Raw genomic sequence first — 20456 nt, 5'->3', positions numbered from 1 at the left:
TCAGTACTTAAGAACGAAGGTGTGGGCCTAGGGAGACATACTGTATTCTTCACACAAGAGCAAGACAGAGATGCTTTTGCCTCAGTCTAGGAAGCCGAGATTCAGTGAGGGAGAAATGGGGATTGATTCTTGTCACCGTGAAGATCCCCAGGTGGGAGGCTCTGTGACCTATACCTAAAGCCCTGCATTAAGACTAGAAGACTTAGTCTGCAGGTTACAATTCCTGACAGTAGGGCAGCCCTGCCCTCTGGTGGCCACCTGGTGCAGTGCCATCACGGGAAACAAAACAAAAGGGAATTTATTTTTTTTATTTTACAAGTTCCTTAATTCCCTTAAAGACATCCTGGGAGACATATAATACAGGAATACAAAGTAATTCCATTACCTTGATACCCTTTCTGCCACAGGAGCTTTCACTCATGCCTATTTTAAACCTAGTTCACTGATTCAGTGAAGTGTTTACCAAGCGTGTACTGTCTCAGGCAATGGCTGTGAACAAAACAATTAAAAACCACTGTGTCTGCGGGGCACGGTGGCTCACACCTGTAATTCCAGCACTTTGGGAGGCTGAGGCAGGTGGATCACCTGAAGTCTGGAGTTTGAGACCAGCCTGGCCTGTCTCTTCTAAAAATACAAAAATTAGCTGGGTGTGGTGGCACACGCCTGTAATTCCAGCTACTTGGGAGGCTGAGGCAGGAGAATCACTTGAACCTGGGAGGCAGAGGTTGCAGTGAGCCAAGATCGTGCCATTGCACTCCAGCCTAGACAACAAGAGTGAAACTCTGTCTCAAAAAAAAAAAGAAGAAGAAGAAAGAAGAAAGAAGAAGGAGAAGGAGAAGGAGAAGGAAAAGAAGCAGTAGCAGCAGCTTTCAGTTCGCTTGTATCCTAGCACTTTGGGAGGCCAAGGTGGGTGGCTCACCTGAGGTCAGGAGTTCGAGACCAGCCTGACCAATCTGGTGGAACCCCCATCTCTACTAAAAATACAAAAATTTGCCACTGCACTCCAGCCTGGGCAACAGAGCAAGACTCCATCTCAAAAACAAACAAACAAACAAAAAAAAACAGAAAACAAAACAACACAATGAAGCTTTCAGCTTTCAGTCTCTTTTTTGGCAAGAGTGAGGGAAGCTGGCTGAGACGCCTGCCAGCCAGATGAGTTTTCACTGTCCCCAAGTCCAGGATGCCAGGAAGCCCCAGGCCAGAAAACAGGGCATGCAACTTCCATTCCCAATACTGTGAATTTACTCAACAGCTGAGGAGACAGTGAGGAAGATAGGCAGGCCAGGTGCAGAGGCGCATGTCTGTAATCCCCAGCCCTTTGGGAGTGCTGAAGCAGGAGGATTACCTTGAGCCCAGGGGTTTGAGACTAGCCTGGGCAACATAGTGAGACTCCTATCTGTACAAAAATTAAAAAAAAAATTAGTCAGGCATGGTGGCACATGCATGCTACCAGCTACTTGGGAGGCTGGGGCAGGAGATCACTTGAGCCCAGGAGGTCAAGGCTGCAGGGAACCATGATTGCGCCACTGCACTGCAGTCTGAGCTACAAAGCAAGACCCTATCAAAGAAGAAAAAAGAAAGAAGAAGGAAGACAGAAGAAAGAAGAAGAAGAGAAGGAAGAAGGAGAGGAAGAGAAGGAAGGAGACAGGCAGAGCCCTGTGCCCTCCTGGAGTACAGGCTGTGGAGAGGCAGCACGGAACACACGACCACAGGAATGATTCTCATCACACTGTCGTACGGGAGCATTCACAGGAGCCCCGGCTCAATCCCAGATCCACTTCCCTGAGGAAGTCTTTTTTAAGCGAAGAACTCAGGGGTATGGAGGAGCCACCTGACCCGGCAGTCAGAGAGCACCGTGTGAGCACCTAAGCACACAGAACAGAGGAGGAAGGGGAGAAGGGGAGCAGGCCAGACCTCACAGGACTTTGTCCGCCAGTGAGGAAGTGTGGGAGATCCTTGCAGGAACAGGAACCCACTGAAGAGGCAGAGCACTTTCGAGCGCAACTGGCCTTTTAGAAAAGTCCCCTCTAACGACATTACCAGTTAGAAAATACACTGACTGGAAGAAAAGAGTCCATTCATAAGAGCGACACAAAGAACAAACTGTTTGGAAATTGATTTATCAAGGAGTATGTAAAACATCTCTAAAGAAAAGTTGTAAACTTGACTGAGGGACATAAAAGAAGACTTGCATAAATGGAAAAACACATTTTGTTTTAAACAAAAGTCAGTATTGTGGAAATGTTAAGACTCCTTAAATTTACCTATATATTTGCCAGATATATAAAACCCAAATTTTAGGGCCCATGTTATCTCCTTTCCCAATTCCCTCCGCAGCACTTATGACAATATGATTAAATGACTTTTATAATGATGTGTTTCATACTTCCTTCCCACTAGACCCATAAAATAACACGAAAATTCATCTGGAAAATACATTAAGTGCAGATAGCCAGTAAATCTCTAAAAAGTAACCCTACCGCATAGTAAAAATACATTAGAAACCTGGAAGAAATAAAGCAATTTGGCACACGTACAAGAATAGGCAGTAAGATTAACAGAACACCACAGAGACACTGAAATAGACCCAACTATATGTGGAAATTTAGAATATGATAAAGGAAGAATGACAGCAGTCAGGAAAATGGATTATTCAGTAAATAGTATTGGGGAAATGACTGGCCACCTAGAAAACAATTAAATGTGGATCCACACCTTTCTCCTTGACATCAAAATAAACTGCAGGTAGACCAAAAACGTAAATGTACAAGTGGAATCATCAGTGCATGAGAACAAAACATGACTCTATTCTTACTTTGAGTCTAAAAGATGTAAAACTCCTTATGACAAAAATACATAAAGACAACAGATTAGTTGGGGGAAACATTTGCCACAATGTGAGAGTCCATGTGCCAATTCCTCAACTACAAAGAATGCTTAGAAATCAAAAAAACCAGGCCGGGCATGGTGGCTCATGTCTGTAATCCCAGCTACTTTGGAGGCTGAGGCAAGAAAATCGCTTGAACCCAGGAGGCAGAGGTTGCAGTGAGCCAAGATCCCACCATTGCACTCCAGCCTGGGCAACAAGAGGGAGACTCCATTTAAAAAAGAAAAGAAAAGAAAAGAAAAGAAAAGAAAAAAAGAAATCAATAAACTGGCCAGGCGTGGTGGCTCACGCCTATAATCCCAGAATTTAGGGAGGCCAAGGCAGGAGGATCACTTGAGCTCAGGAGTTCGAGACCAGCCTGGCCAATATGGCAAAACTCCGTCTCTTCTAAGAATACAAAAATTAGCCAGGCATGGTGGCGGGCACCTGTAACTCCAGCTACTCAGAAGGCTGAGGCAGGAGAATTACTTGAACTCAGGAGGTGGAGGTTGCAGTGAACCGAGATAATCACGCTACTGCACTCCAGCCTGGCTGACAGAGCAAGACTCCATCTAAGAAAAGAAAAGAAAAAAGAAAAGAAAAGAAATCAATAAACCACAGATAAAGAACCCAATGGAAAGAAGAAGCAAGAGAACACACAGCAGAAAAAGATTCACATGTATAAGAGATATGTCAAATGCTCCACTTCACTCATAATTTTTTCTTTTCTTTTCTTTTTTTTTTTTTTTTTTTTTTTGAGACAGAGTTTCACTCTGTTACCCAGCCTGGAGTGCAGTGGCGCAATCTTGGCTCACTGCAACCTCTGCCTCCTGGGTTCAAGTGATTCTCCTGCCTCAGCCTCCTGAGTAGCTGGGACTACAGGTGCCCACCACCATGCCCGGCTAATTTTCTTTTCTTTTTTGGAATTTTTAGTAGAGACAGTGTTTCATCATGTTGGCCAGGCTGGTCTCGAACTCTTGACCTCAAGTGATTCTCCCGCCTCGGCCTCCCAAAGTGCTGGGATTACAGGCATGAGCCACTGCGCTTGGCCTCATAATTTTTAAAAGACAAATGAAGGTAAGATGCCATTTTTCACCTATCAGATGGGGAAGCGTTTTTAAGAGTGAGGAGAAAGATTGGATTATTTATGCAAATGGAAATCAGTAGAGCCATTGTGAAAGGCAATTTGCACTAGCTATCAACATTTTAAGTGCGCATCCCTGGAAGCCTGCAATTCCACGTCTAAGGATTGATTTCACTGCAGCATTATCTGTAAGAGCAAAACGCTGAGAAACAAGGACGGCAATCCTCAGGCATGTTGATGTGAACAGAGCCCCAGCAGGCACTTTCAAATGAAAAAGACACAGTGCCGAAGTCCGGATCATTTGATTTTTAAGGTTACATACATACGCACCTATAGAACGATATACACGCAATTATATGTACACACACGTAGAAAATCACTGACAGACTTTGAAAAAAATCAGAAGTGTTACAGAATGAACAAGCTGCTCTGAGAAGCAGGCTGGAGGTTGGGGGTGAGGGAAAAGGGGATCTGTCTTTGACTTTTACCTAAAATCCTATTTTAGTATTTGAGTTATTGCCATAAGAAGGTATTGCTTTTGAGGCGAGGTGCGTGGCTCATGCCTGTAATCCCAGAACTTTGAGAGGCTGAGGCAGGTGGATCACCTGAGGTTAGGAGTTCAAGACCAACCCAGCCAACATGGCGAAACCCCGTCTCTGCTAAAAATACAAAAATTAGCTGGGTGCAGTGATGCGCACCTGTAATCCCAGCTACTCGGGAAGCTGAGGCAGGAGAATCACTTGAACCTGGGAGTCGGAGGTGGCAATGAGCCAAGACTGCACCACTGCACTCCAGCCTGAATGGCAGAGTAAGACTCTGTCTCCAAAAAAGAAGGTATTGCTTTTGAGGGTTTTTTGTTTTGTTTTGTTTTGCTTTTAATCATTGTTTGTTTGCTTGCTTTTTGAGACAGGGTCTTACTCTGTTGCCCAAGTGGGAGTGCCATGGTGCGATTATAGCTCGCTACAGCCTGAATCTCCCAGGCTCAAGCAATCCTCCCACCTCAGCCTCCTGAGTAGCTGCGACTACAGGCCCGTGTCACCACACCTGGCTAATTGTTGTTGTTGTTGTTTTTCAGTAGAGATAAGGTCTCGCTATGTTGCCCAGGCTGGTCTCAGGCTCCTGAGCTCAAGCGATCCTCCTGCCTTGGCCTCCCAAAGTGCTGGGATTACAGACCTGAGCCACCACACCCCACCTACTTTTTGAAATAGTACCAAAAGTCGCCGCCGCCGCCGCCGCCGCCGCCGCCGCCGCCGCCGCCGCTGCTGCTGCTACTACTACTGCTTTCAGATCACGCAGACTGCAGTGGCCTGAACTGACCACAAGGGCATAAGTGAGTTATGGGGAGATCCGTGGCCATCCAGGTACAACATGGTGCCGCTGGAATGGTGGCACTGCTAGCTGAAAAGAAACAAATGGATTCCAGATTTACTTAAAAGGCAAAACTGACAGGAGGGATAGTGAGAACAGAACTATTCTCTGTTTCCACGGCCACTCTCCCATCCCATCTTTCTGCCCCAGGACAAATGACATCCCATAAGACCTCAGTCTCAGAATCCAGGCTCCCATGGGCTAACGTAGCACAAGGCACAGAGCCAGAGTCTGGAAAAGCCTCAGAGATGACAGCAGAGTTTGGGCCAACTCTGCCCACCACCCACCACTACCCACCCTCCTGGGCACAGGGAGGTAGCCAGGAGCCTGCGTGGCACTTGCTGAATGAGGACTTGAATGGGTGCCTTCTAACTATAACTCCTTGGTTCACGCGAGATGGGGAAGATCTGCAGGCGGGGCCCCTTCCCGTCGGTCGCACCACCCGCTGTGCACACCTTCACCCTCCCCCTGCCCTGGTTCTCTCCAGGTACCGACAGATTCTCCTGGCTGGGCAGACGGGCCCAGAAGGAAGGCTGCTCGGACCCCCACCTGCACCCTGAGCCCTGGCCCCCAGCCTCCTGGGCTGGCCCTGAACCTCCACATCCCGCCCTGCCGTTCGCATCTCCTGTTACAGGACATGATCCTCCCCTGACCCATCCCATGGCCCTTCCCACTGGGTGCCCCCTTTTTAAGACTCTGCCTCCCTCCAGCCCTCAGCACCTGCAGGCCCAATGAGCAGGAGCCACAAATCTGTCCCAGAATCACCAGGAAAATCAGTGTGGCTTCTCAGAGGAGGCAACATCTGGGTTGGGCGTTGAAACATGGAGAGGAATGAGCCTCTGCCAGATAAAAGAGGAAAAAGGATGTGGCTTTGCACAGGTATTCTGGACCCAGTAAGGGTGGGACTGAGGGCTTGATGTGGCTGTGTTAGAGGTGGCCAGACTAAATGCTTAGGGCGTTAGAGCCAGAAGAGTGGCCTCATACCTCGCTGGCCCCCGTGTTCCTTCCTGAGCTGCTGCTCACATAGGTGTGTGGTGGTCAAATACACGTGGTCCGCTTCTCCACCAGACCCGGAATTCCTCAAAGAAGGGCTGTGGCCTTCAACTCTGTGAGCTGGGTACCTGGCACACCCTAGAGCTTAGGATATAGCAGATGCTCAGCACATGTTTGTTGACCTCAAATACATATATACATATATATGTGTGTGTGTGTATATATATATGCAATTGTGGTGGTCATACAACTGTAAACATCAGTCAAAATGCATTGAGTTGCATATTTAAAATTGGAGAATGTCACTGTTTGTGAATTATGCCTCAGTAAAGCTGACAAGAAAAAGCATGCTTTAGAGTCTCTGGGTTTCCAGGTTCACCAGGCACTTTCACATAGCTTATCTCCAGTAGTCCAAACAACAGCCCCATTTCACAGATGGAGAAACTGAGGCCAGTGACTTGCCCACATCCCATAGTGGCAGACCTGGGCCCCTCCTTCAGAGCTTGTTGCTCACAGGATATAGGCCTGAGGGATTTTTTTTTTTTTTTTTTTTTTTTTGAGACAGAGTCTCGCTCTGTCGCCCAGGCTGGAGTGCAGTGGCCCGATCTTGGTTCACTGCAAGCTCCACCTCCCAGGTTCAAGCCATTCTTGTGCCTCAGACTCCCAAGTAGCTGGGATTAAAGGCGTGTGCCACCATGCCTGGCTAATTTTTTGTATTTTTAGTGGAGACGGGGTTTCGCCATGTTGGACAGGCTGGTCTTGAACTCCTGGTCTCAAGTGAGGCCTCTCAAAGTGTTGGAATTACAGGCATGAGCCACCGCGCACAGCCCGTGAGGGACTTTTGAGAGGACAGGAGCCAGCCATGGCTGGAATAATCCAATGTACAGAGCCTATCTGGTGAGGTTATTGCTGACTTGCCCTCGGGGAGTTCAGCCGCTTAAGAGAGCTTCAGTTGGTCAGTTCTGCTCAGGGGGTTCCTCAGGCCAATCTAGGAGACACTGAGTGACACTCACATTCCTGCACCCCCTGGTCCTGGCCCCAGTTCACACAGACCACCCACTGTCATTGGGTAGGTATTAGGGTTCTGAGTCAGATGTCCTCCAAAGAAGGGGTTCTACCACAAATTGGGTTGCCAGATTTAGCAAATAAAAATACAGGCCAGGCCAGGAGTGGTGGCTCATGCCTGGAATCCCAGCAATTTGGGAGACCAAGGCAGGAGAATCACTTGAGCCCAGGAGTTTGAGACTAGCTTGGGCAACATAGTGAGACCCCATCTCTACAAAAAAATACAAAGACTAGCTGAGTGTAGTGGTATACATCTATTCTGGAGGCTGAGGCAGGAGGATCCCTTGAGTCCAGGAGTTGGAGGCCGCAGTAAACTATGATTTTGCCACTGCACCCCAGCCTGGGCAACAAAACAAGGCCTTGTCTCAAAAAACAAACAAAAAACCAGGACAAAACGCTGGTGACATTCTGATACTAAGTAGGACATCCTAAACAGGATAGATTTATACTAAAAATGTATCTGTTGCTTATCTAAAATTTGAATTTAACTGGACGTCCTGCATTTAATCTGGCAATCCAAACTGGGGGTGGGGGGAAAAAAAACCAACCCTAAAACTAAAATTAAATTAACAAAATTTAAATTTAATGAAATAAATTAATAAAATTTAAAACAAAACTAAAATGAAAGAAAAAGTAAAAGAAAAAATTTTTAAATGAGTTAAATTAAATGAAACATGAGAATAAAATCCAAAAGAGGTGAACACTGCACAGGCGCCCACGCCTGCGCCGAGCGCCCGCGGCCCAGCAAGATGGCGAGGCCGCGCTTCCCCACCCAGGCGCTGGGTACCCGGCCCTCTGCACGGCGCTCGCCCGGGACTGGGACGCAGAGCCGCTGACGGCTCTGGGGACGCCCGGGCCTCGGGCTTCCCCAGCGGCGCCTCCCAGGCGGCGATCGCCCGCGAGCCTTGGGGCCCGGGACCCAGGGCCTCCCCACCGGGAGCCAGAGGGACGCAGCGGTCTCACCACTGCTTTAGGCTGAATCCGGTGCTTTCTGGAAACGGCCTCCTGCAGCTCCAGAGCGCCTGCAGGGTAAGCAGAGGCTGCTCTGTTTTCAAGAAAGCCTCGCGCCCTCATGGCCCAGAAGGGCCCCTCAGGGTCGCTGCTGCTCTGTCTCTCTGGGGAGAAGGTCGTCCGCGCCACCGAGTCCCAGGAGGTCCCCGGACGCCCGCCCGGGCCCCGTGGGAGGGTAACGCCCGTGACTGCTCCTCTAGCTGCACTCTACTGCCCCTGCCATTCTGCCACTCAAATCTCTGGCCGGACACTGTGCAGGCGGCAACAGGTGGGGGGCCTTGGTTCTCCCCCACAAATCTGAATGCTGAAAGGCGCGCCAGAGAACTTTTGCTCACTTGGGGAAAAGCCGATCTGTACCTTAGAAAGGGCAATAATAAAGACATAATATTAAATTAATAATACCTAATACAGTCATAAAGGTCCAGAACCTTATACCCAGGCATCCCACTCCCTGGGAATGTAGCCTAATAAAATAATTCAAAAGAATAAACGTGCCCTAGGCATAATCATGTTCATCATGGCATTATTAGCAGGAGCTAAAAATTGAAAACAACCTCACCTAGCAAGGGGGAATGGTTAAGGGAAAGGTTTTATACCCACTAGATGGAATGCCGCGTAGCCAGTGAGTGATTATTGCAAGGTCTGTAGAAACACGGGGAAATGTTTATAATGCAATCTTAATGAAAAATGGTTTAACATGAAATGGTACATTCTCATGGATCTCAACTCCTTCAGAATTGCTTTTTCTTTTAATCGAAAATGTTATATAGATACTTGCAGATTCACATGCAGTTATAAGAAAGCATAGGCCAGGCATGGTGGCTCACGCCTGTAATCCCAACACTTTGGGAGTCTGAGGCGGGCAGATCATAAGGTCAAGAGATTGAGAACATCCTGGCCAACACGGTGAAACTCCATCTCTACTAAAAATACAAAAATTAGCCAGGCATGGTGGCATGTGCCTGTAGTCCCAGCTACTTGGGATGCTGAGGCAGGAGAATCGCTTGAACCTGGGAGGTGGAGGTTACAGTGAGCCGAGATCGCACCACTGCATTCCAGCTTGGTGACAGAGCCAGACTCCATCTCAAAAAAAAAAAAAAAAAAAAAAAAGAAATGATACAGAGATCCCACCTCTACCCAGTTTTCCCCAATAATAACATCTTGCAGAACTATAGTACAATATCACAACCAGCATGTTGACAGGGATGTAACCTGCTGATCTAATGCAGATTTCCCAAATGTTACTTATACTTGTGTGTTTTGTGCTATACAATGTTACCACAATTATAAATTACAATTTTACTACAGCTGGGTTTTTTTTTCTTTTCTTTTCTTTTTCTTTTTTTTTTTTTTTTTGAGACAGAGTTTCACTCTTGTTGCCCAGGCTGGAGTGCAATGGCGCTATCTCGATCTCGGCTCACTGTAACTCCCACCTCCCAGGTTCAAGCGATTCTCCTGCCTCAGCCTCCCAAGTAGCTGGGATTATAGGTGTGTGCCACCACATCTGGCTAATTTTGTATTTTTAGTAGAGACAGGGTTTAACCATGTTGGCCAGGCTGGTCTCAAACTCCTGACCTCAGGTGATCCACCCGCCTCAGCCTCCCAAAGTGCTGGGATTACAGGGGTGAGCCACCACTCCCAGCCTAGAGCTGTTTTTTAAAGCACACATGTGCATATATAGAAATGTGTTATATAAACGGTGATATTTGAGAGATTTTCTTTTCTTTCTTTTCTTTTCTTTTTTTTTGAGACAGAGTCTTGCTCTGTCACCCAGGTTGGAGTGCAGTGGTGCAGTCTCAGCTTACTGCAAGCTCCGCCTCCCAGGTTCACGCCATTCTCCTGCCTCAGCCTCCCAAGCACCTGGAATTATAGGTGCCCACCACCACGCCCAGCTAATATTTTGTATTTTTTTTAGTAGAGATGGGGTTTCACCATGTTAGCTAGGATGGTCTCGATCTCCTGACCTCGTGATCTACCCGCCTCGGCCTCCCAAAGTGCTGGGATTACAGATGTGAGCCACCATGCCCGGCCGAGAGATTTTTGTTTAAATGTTTATCTTTAATGCTGCTATGTCATCTTATAAATTAAAAGAGGTGAAGCTCATGCCTGTAATCCCAAACTTTGGGAGGCCAAGACAGGAATTTGAGACCAGCCCAACCAACATGGTGAAACCCCGTCTGTACTAAAAATATACAAAAATTCTCCGGGCATAGTGGTGCACACCTGTAATCCCAGCTACTCAGGAGGCTGAAGTAGGAGAATCACTTGAACCCAGGAGGCAGAGGTTGCAGTGAGCCAAGATCACGCCATTGCACTCCAGCCTGGGCAACAGAACTAGACTCCATCTCAAAAAAAAAAAAAAAGAGGGGAAATGGGCTGAGTGTGGTGGCTTACGCCTGTAATCCCAACATTTTGGGAGGCCAAGGTGGGAGGATCACTTGAGTCCCAGAGTTTGAGACCAGCCTGGGCAATATGGCGAGACCACTGTCTCTACAAAAAATACAAAACTTAGCTGGGTGTAGTGGCGTGCGTCTGTGTTCCCAGTTACTCAGGAGGCTGAGGTGGGAGGATTGCTTGAGCCCTGGAGGTCAATGCTGCAGTGAACTGTGATCATGACACTGCACTCCAGCCTGGGCAACAGAGTGAGACTCTGCCTCAAACATAAAAAAAAAAAAAAAAAAAGTGGGGGAAAGGTTGAGCTAGAAGAGGCAGGTGGAAGAAAGGAGGAAATGGTGGGCCAGGATGGCAGAAGGCAGAGATGCAGCCTAGCCTCGGCAGGACTAGCCATACCATCTTACGCAAATCAGCGAACATTCTTTGAACTGCAGTTTCTCAACAGTCAAGCAGGGATAATTTCCCCTGCCGTATCTACCTAGCAAGGTTACTATGAGGTCATTTTTGCCAAACTCAGGTAATGTCCTCCAGGCCTCCCTGAGCACAGCCAACTGACAAACACACTGGAAAAGGGAGCCCTCCGGGGAGTCCCTTGATCTTTTGTGGTCTCACCACTCACAGGCCAGCTACTACGAAAAAGGGAAGTCTCTCCACCAGACAGGCAGGAGGCATCACAAGGGGCTTCCCAAACATTTCCCGCTGCAGGAGGCCTGGTCTCTGGAAGTGGACCATCAGGCTCAGAAACAGGTCCCCTGGGGCAGCCGGAGAAAATGCAATCAGACAGGAAAGGAGCAAACAACGCAGTGCCCCTGGTGCTCCCTTGGCTCTCCCAGAGAAAAACAGCCAGCCTGACTTGGGTTTCTCTCCAGTGGACCGGCTGAGGTCACTCCACAGACATCCTGGGCTCCTCCCAGGCCTCTTCTCTTTCCAGATAATGCCCTGGGCTGCTTCTGTGAAAGGGTTCCAGTTCCCACACTGTCCTCTCCACCAAGGAGAAAAGCTGAAGTCATGATTCTGAGGGTGTTCAACTCAAGATGCTTTCTTTTTTTTTTTTTTTTTTTGAGACAGAGTCTCGCTCTGTCGCCCAGGCTAGAGTGCAGTGGCCGGATCTCAGCTCACTGCAAGCTCTGCCTCCCGGCCCCATTCTCCTGCCTCAGCCTCCCGAGTAGCTGGGACTACAGGCGCCCGCCACCTCACCCGGCTAGTTTTTTGTATTTCTTAGTAGAGACGGGGTTTCACCGTGTTAGCCAGGATGGTCTCGATCTCCTGACCTTGTGATCTACCCGTCTCGGCCTCCCAAAGTGCTGGGATTACAGGCTTGACCCACCGCGCCTGGCCTAAGATGCTTTCTATTTTAACTCAAACTCAGGAGATGCCTTGTTTTCCAGAGCTCCAGAACCACCGTCCACCAGCTGCACCGCTGACCTTTCGCTGTGGTTGCCCTTGCTGTCCTGTCAGCCTAGGACGCCCTTGGCCTTCTCTGTCCTGTGAACTCCCACCCCATCCTTTAAGGCAGGGAATGGCACACTTTTTCTGTAAAGGCCTAGATAGTAAATATATTAAGCTTTCTGTATAGTCTCTGTCACAGCTATCCATAGAATGAGCATGGCTGTATTTCCACTGCGTTTTATTTATGGACATTTTAGTCTTTCTTTTTTTGAGATGAGGGTCTCACTATGTTGCCCAGGCTGGTCTCAAACTCCTGGGTTCAAGCGATCCTCCAGCCTTGGCCTCCTACATAGCTGGACTATACGTACACACCACCATACCCAGCATAGACACTTACAACCGGGTTGAACTGTATTTCCCTAAGATATAAATTGAAGTCCTGTAGCTGTGAATGTGACCTTATTTGGAAAGAGGGTCTTTGCAGATGTAATCAGGTTAAGGTGAAGTCACTGGGGTGGGCCGTAATCCGATAGAACTGATGTCTATATAAGAGGGAAATGGGCCAAGCATAGTGGCTCACTTCTGTAGTCCCAGCTATTGGGAGGCTGATGGGGGAGGAGCCTGGGAGATGGAGGCTGCAGTGAGCCGTGATTGCACCACTGCACATCAGCCTGGGCAACAGAGCGGGAACCTGTCTCCAAAAATAAATAAATAAATAAAAAATAACAGAGGGAAATGTGGATACAAATAAAGAGGAGAACACCATATGAGGACGCAGACGCAGAGGGAAAGTGGCCGTGACCTTGATTTTGGACTTCTAAGCCTCCAGAACTATGGGACAATAAGTTTCTACGTTTTAAGCCACCTGGTTTCTGGTACTTTGTTATAGCAGCCCTAGGAAACTAACACCAAAATTTCAATTTCAAAGTGTTCACACATCACCAAATATTTCTTCTCCAGATGTTATCAGCCAAGCTAGAACACAAGGCAGCCCACCAACCTAGCATAGATTTGAACAGGCAGCTGAGGAGATAGCCTGGGATACCTGTTCTCTGGCTTCTCCTTCAAGGAATGCACCTCCCACCGCTAGAAGGGTTCCCTTGTCAAAGAAAGAAGCCATCCCTTGTCACTAGATGGTCAGGAGTTCGAGACCAGCCTGGGCAATGTGGTGAATCCCTGTCTCTACAAAAAAATACAAAAATTAGCCAGGCGTGGTGGCGCATGCCTGTGGTCCCAGCTGCTTGGGAGGCTGAGGTGGGAGGATCACTTGAGCCTGGGAGGTCGAGGCTGCAGTGCCACAATGCACTTCTACCATAAATGAGCCACAGCTCATTGAACTCAGGTGACCCTGATCAAAGCCAGGCAACCACAGTTTCTGTCCAAGAAACTCGGTGTGGCGTCAGAGACAGAGTCAGTCGGTGCCAGTATAAAGATTGTTATGTTATAAAGGCTGGGACATGAGACCTTTGGGGTCAGTCATGAGGGTGCCAGGTGGAAATCAGTGACTGAGAGCAAGGGAAGGAACCCGATCAACAGAAGGCAAAGGCAGAGCATACACAGTCCCCGACGGAAGGATGGACAGAGAGAGCAGCCACCTGGGAAACCATGTTGATGCTGATGCCCATCCTGCCTCCTACAACTGAATTCCATGAAATGCTGTGATGGTTATTCTAAGTCCCCCTTGACTTCAGCAGCTTTAATGGGCTTCTGGGCCTTGCAGCCAAACCAGCTGCCAGGGATCCAGCCCAAAGTAGGTCCTCAAAATATCCTGCCCATCTGCCTTTTAGCGCTGGATTCCTTACTTCTGCCCAGGAAAGGCATCTGGGGTAACATCTGGGAAGCAAGGATCACTCAGAAAAGAGGGAGGGAGCTGGGGCTGGGATTCCAACAGTTTCACTGTGACAGCATGTAGGGTCCAGCCCTACAGGGCCTTGTGGGTTTTCTCTTCATGTGCGAAGGTGAGAGATTGTAGAAAAATAAGACAGGAGACTAAGAGAGAGTATGAAAGACAGCTGGGCTCGGGGGCCACTACCACCAATGCGCGAACTCTGGTAGTGCCCCCATATGTCTGGGCGCACTGCTATTTATTGTATACAAGGCAAGGGGGCAGGGTAAGGAGAGTGAGTCATCTCAAGTGATTGATAAGGTCAAGCAAGTCACGTGTCCACCGGACAGGGGGCCCTTCCCTTTGTGGTAGCTGAAGCAGAGAGGGAGGACATCATGCGTCAGCGTTTTTTCTACGCACTTATCAGAGAGATCAAAGACTTTAATACTTTCACTATTTCTGCTACTGCTATCTTCTAAGGACTTAAGTGGGGAACCAGGTGTATAGGCAGAACATGAAAGTGAACAAGGAGTGTGACCACTGAAGCACAGCACCACAAGGAGACGTTTAAGCCTCTGGATGTCTGTTGGGTAGGCCTGGCTGATGTCTGACCTCCCACAAGAGGCTGGTGGAGCAGAGTGTTCTCTAACTCCCCCAAGGAAAGAGAAACTCCCTTTTATGGTCCGCTAAGTAACGGGTACCTTCCCAGGCACTGGCACTACCGCTAGACCAAGGTGTCCTCAAGCAGCCCTTATCCAGGCATGACAGAAGGCTCACACTCTTTTTTATTTTTTTTTCCGAGACGGAGTCTCGCTCTGTCGCCCAGGCTGGAGTGCAGTGGCATGATCTTGGCTCACTGCAAGCTCTGCCTCCTGGGTTCACGCCATTCTCCTGCCTCAGCCTCCCGAGTAGCTGGGACTACAGGCGCCCGCCACCAAGTCTGGCTAATTTTTTGTACTTTTAGTAGAGACAGGGTTTCATCGTGTTAGCTAGGATGGTCTGGATCTCCTGACCTCATGATCTGCCCACCTCGGCCTCCCAAAGTGCTGGGATTACAGGCATGAGCCGCCGTACCCGGCCAGACAGAGGGCTCACACCCTTATCTTCTGGTCACTTTTTACAATGTTCCTTCAGCTCCTGACTCTCTACTAGCTGGTTATTCCTCAGTTGTAACAGTAAAGCAGAGATTAATACTAAAACTAATGATTGATAATATCCATATATAATCATCTTATATGGATAATATCCATCTCTATATCCCATTTCTAGTATAACTTTTCTTATTCTAACTATTTCATTATATTGGAACAGTGTGTGCCTTCAGTCTCTTGCTTCGGCACCTGGGTGCTTTCTGCCCACAGCAGCAAGGGTCATTGTTAGTAATAGGTCTTAATACTGTACCATAAGGTTGCATCTTGTTTATTTTTTTGAGACAGAGTTTCACTCTGTCTCCCAGGCTGGAGTGCAGTGACACAATCTTGGCTCGCTGCAGCCTTGACCTCCCAGGCTCAAGTGATCCTCCCACCTCAGCCTCCCAAGTAGCTTGGGACCACAGGTGCAAGCCACAACACCCAGCTAATTTTTGTATTTTTTGTAGAGACGGGGTTTCGCCATGTAGCCTAGGCTGATCTCAAACTCCTGAGCTCAACTGATCCACTTGCTTGGGCCTCCCAAAGTGCTGGGATTACAGGGGTGAGCCACCGCACCTGGCCACATCTCATTTCTTGAGTACTCGTTTATATCCTCTGTTGAACACCTAACATGCATATCTTAATCCTCACAACAGCCTAGGAAGGAGGCTACTAATTGTGTCCATTTTATTTGCTGAGTCTTTAAAAAGGTTGAGTCGATTATCACAGCCGGTAGAGAGCTAGGATTTGAACTCTGATCTGTCTGCGTTTTCTGCTTTGCCACACTGCACTCCTACCATAGTTAGGATCCATCTTCCTAGGGTTGATTCCTCCAGCTGCTGTGGCTTAAAAAATGTGAGTTAATTAGTTACAGAGTAGAGATATCAATGTTTGTACTCTAATTTTTTCAAGAGCTGAGTAGTCTCAAAGTGGTCTGAGGACGGCCAGCCAGTACCACTTTCTGTTTGTTGCTCTCTGTTGTTCCAAGCTCATCTCCCTAACTAGATGGCATGCTTTTTGATGGAGGGCCTCTGTTATCTTGATTTTTTTTTTTTTAAAGACAGAATCTCACTCTGTTGCCAGGCTGGAGTGCAGTGACGTCATCTCAGCTCACTTCAACTTCTGCCTCCCGGGTTCAAGCGATTCTTCTGCCTCAGCCTCCCAAGTAGCTGGGACTACAGGTGCGTGCCACCACGCCCAGCTAATTTTTGTATTTTTAGTAGAGACGGGGTTTCACCATGTTGGCCAGGATGGTCTCGATCTCTTGACCTCGTGATCCGCCCGCCTCAGCCTGTCAAAATGCTGGGATTAGAGGAGTGAGCCACCGCGCCCAGCCGATTTTTTTTACTTTATCCTGAAAACCATGTGTAATGGCCTCTAGCTGCTATTGTTTTAGTGCTGACCAGCCTGTTTCCATCCCATTTCTTTCTGGAAACAGGCTGCCCTTGGTCCTTCAGCCATAGCCCTCCAGCCTGGGTAATCAGAGTATGCAATAATGAGATGGTGCCAGATTGAGCAGGACCAGTCAGAATTCTTCTCTGGAGTCGACAGAAGGCTCTGGGGAGAATTCCACTGAGGCTGTAAGCTAGGAGCATGTAAATTCAGGGATGTCAGGGGGAAACATTCCCCCACCTGCAGTCAGACTGTTAACAAAGGAGGCCAAGCAGAGCCACACAAAAACAACACAGGCTTGGAGAGAGCACGAGAAAGCGAGAGCAAGAAAGGAGAGAGAGAGAGAGAGACAGTGCGAGAAGAGAGGAGAGAGAATCAAGTATTAGTTCCAGTTCCTAAGGTCTGTTCAATTCTGCAAACAATCCAGGTATCGTTCTGGACTCTCTGAGTCCATTTCCTTTCTGTTAAGCACTTGGTTCCATAATATGTCACCATGACAAACACAGTATGATTCCCCTGCTAGGGTTCAATGGGTGGAGGACAAGCTGATCAGAAAGTTTGTCATGGTGACAGCAGCCCAATTTCATGCTGGAGATGAAGGCAGCTCCCGCTACTCCATCCAGCATGTGAGGGGCCCCTCTCTCTGCCCTTTGGATGTAGATAGCCCATTCTACGCAGCCAGACCTTCGCATATGGCTTTCAACTTTACAGAAATCCAGATGGCAGTTCCTGAGACCCTTTTCCTCTCATCAACCCCACCTCAAACATCTTCCGCCTCCCAGCTCTTAACCTTCCCTATCTATCCCAAGCTCTGCCAAGCCCCCTTTTATCAGCCAGACAGGATTCTGTGTTCTGCTTGACAGAGCTCATGACCCTAACCCATGCCACTGCCCTCCTCCAACTAGGCCTTCCTCCCACCCAGGTCATCCACTTGTTTCTGGATGTTCTCACTTCGAAGTTGCTTCCTTATTGCCTTCTTTCCCAGGCTCATCTACAGGCCTAGAGCATCCTCTGAGGGGCTGGCCAGAGAGGCTTGGCTGAGTCCAGGGGGTGCTGCTTTTGTGGTGCAGGTTGCCTCTCCGCCCCGGGCGACTCCAGTTCAAAAAGCACTGTGGCATGGCTGGAGGTCCCACAGGCCCAGCCCAGCTCCATAGTAGTACGTAAGGCCTCCTGAAGATGGAGATGCCAGCCAGTCACATCTACAGAAGCCCCAGCTCACAAAGAACGGCACATCTTGATCCATTTTTATTTACAAAACAAATTCTAAATGTGTTTGTGTGTATATGCATATGTATGTTTACATACATCTACATTTACATGTATATATACATCTACATTGTATATACATTTACCTTCTATATATATTACATTTATAGACATATACATTTATATGTATATACACACATATGTTTACACATGTATCTATAATATAATGTATACTATATATAAGAAATCGAGAAGTAGGCTGGGCACGGTGGCTCACGCCTGTAATCCCAACATTTTGGGAGGCCGAGGCAGGCAGATCACCTCAGGTCAGGGGTTCGAGACCAGCCTGACCAACATGGTGAAACCCCCATCTCTACTAAAAATACAAAAAGTTAGCCAGGTGTGGTGGCAGGCGCCTGTAATCCCAGCTACTCGGCAGGCTGAGGCAGGAGAATCACTTCAACCTGGGAGGAGGAGGTTGCAGAGAGCCAAGATCGTGCCACTACATTCCAGCCTGGGCGACAGAGGGAGACTCCGTCCCCCCACCAAAAAAAAAAAAAAAAATTGAGAAGTAAATATTCTAAAATGTCAGTAGTGGTGGGATTTTTAAAATAAACTTTTAAAATAAAAACTGTATTGAGTTATACTTTGTGTACAATAATCTGTACCTATATTAGTTGAGTTTCGATAAATACTCATGTAACCACTGGGTGGTTCAATATTTTTATTTTCTTCTTTTTTTTTTTGAGGCGGAGTCTCGCTGTCACCCAGGCTGGAGTGCAGTGGCCGGATCTCAGCTCACTGCAAGCTCCGCCTCCCGGGTTTACACCATTCTCCTGCCTCAGCCTCCCGAGTAGCTGGGACTATAGGCGCTCGCCACCGTGCCCGGCTAGTTTTTTGTATTTTTTAGTAGAGACGGGGTTTCACCGGGTTAGCCAGGATGGTCTCGATCTCCTGACCTCGTGATCCACCCGTCTCGGCCTCCCAAAGTGCTGGGATTACAGGCTTGAGCCACCGTGCCCGGCCTTATTTTCTTCTTTATGCCTTTCTTTAATTTCTAATTTTTTATATTCAGTGGACAAGTGTGATGAGTAATTAGGTAAGAACATGTACAGAGGGAGACAGACAGAAATCATTTCTAAGTCTCTGGCCTTGCAGTCAGAATCTAAGGGAGGCCAGTCCCTGAGACAGGACAGATTGGCCCTGGAGTAGGCTCTCAGCTGACCAGCAGCTTCTTTCTTTTTTTTTAAGACACAACCTCACTCTCTCACCCAGGTTGGGGTGCAGTGGCATGATCTCGGCTCACTGCAACCTCTGCCTCCTAGGTTCAAGCAATTCTCCTATCTCAGCCTCCTGAGTAAATGGGATTACAGTTGTGCACCACCATGCCCAGCTAATTTTTTTTGTATTTTTAGCAGAGACTGGCAGAGCTGCTGGCCAGGCTGGTCTCCAACTCCTGACCTCAAGTGATCCACGTGCCTTGGCCTCCAAAAGTGTGGATTACACTGTGCCCGGCCCCACCAGGGCCTTCTATAAGCACTGCCTTATGTGCCTTCCCACAGCCACTCTTTGAAAAGTTGGTTAAGGCACAATGTTCACCCACTGCAGGTGAATAATCCACAGCTCAAGAGAGGTCAAGTGACTGGCCCATTAAGAGGGGAATCACAGAGCCAGTTAAGTACAGGTGAGCCCAGGACTCTCTTCATTCGCCATTCTTAACGGGTGCAAGGAGCCCAAATGAACTTCGCCCAGGTCCACAGGTGTCCCTGGCTCCTCAGAACTGCAGGGAATGAGGCCAACCCCCTGTCTGGACACAGCAGCCCGCCCTGCTTCCCACTCAGGCTGGCCACCGACTTGATTCAGGAGGGGAACGGTGGAATCTGGCTCAGAGCAGGACTGCTTCCTCTGGGGACCTATTAACGCCTTGAGCACACTCAAAAAGGGTGACCCGCCTGCCCTCCTCCCCAGCACAGCCAAAAATGACCTTGATCTTGGCCAAGCCTACCCAAGAAGAGAAGGAAACGCCCCTCCTCAGCAGCAAGGCAGGGTGTGCAATCCCTATTTTTTTTTTTTTCATAATTGAGATTTCATTGGTTGAGGATCAGTACAGACATTTCAATTTGTACACAATTCTTAACATATGTAATGACATTCTAAAAAGCCATGTATTGTAATTCTTTTTTAAAGTTATTCCAATGACTTTCCAGCTTAAAATTTGGAAGCAAATTTTCCTTAAGAGGCTATCAAGTACCAGTTTCTTCACATGTTGGTCAGCTGTTACATACGGCCCACCAGTTCACAACTGAATAGCATGTACACTACATATTCAAATCTGTAATCTTTCACAGCACAGTAACAAAGTTGTTAGGAAAGCAGGACTACCACAACAAAAGATGTTACAGAGTGCACACAATTCAGACAGGGAGCGCCATGATCGAGGAGTGGCTTTCTTTAGGAAACAATTCTACTAAAAAACATGAGAATAGAAGTAAAATAAAATGTTCAAGACATTAAATGCAGGACTGACTCCATATTGCCATTTAATATGCTTTGTATTCTAGGATATAAAAACTAACCCCCCATCTATGGAATGTTAAGCTGACACCCGAGACAGTCAAAGCCTCCCATAATTCAACATCCCACACTATTTTCTGGTTGTACCAAAAAATAAGCAACCAGCAAATGATTTCACCTCTTAAAAAAAAAGCATTTACACTTAAAAAATGGGATGAG

At 47.9% G+C, this 20456-nt stretch overlaps 1 long non-coding RNA gene across 1 annotated transcript; it reads right to left on the bottom strand.

Annotated features, from left to right (window-relative positions):
• Positions 1-4244: 4244 nt before the first annotated feature.
• Positions 4245-8596, bottom strand: LOC114671755 (uncharacterized). Its single transcript, XR_003721837.2, has 4 exons — positions 8340-8596; positions 6303-6455; positions 4792-5348; positions 4245-4485 (listed from the first exon to the last, which is right to left on the bottom strand). It is a non-coding gene; the product is annotated as an uncharacterized LOC114671755 (long non-coding RNA).
• Between the last annotated feature and the right edge of the window lie 11860 nt (positions 8597-20456).

Source organism: Macaca mulatta, chromosome 13 (genome assembly GCF_049350105.2).
Source record: "Macaca mulatta isolate MMU2019108-1 chromosome 13, T2T-MMU8v2.0, whole genome shotgun sequence".
Lineage (NCBI taxonomy): Eukaryota > Metazoa > Chordata > Mammalia > Primates > Cercopithecidae > Macaca > Macaca mulatta.
Note: the sequence above shows the minus strand (reverse complement) of the source record. Positions and strands in the feature narration are given on the sequence as shown.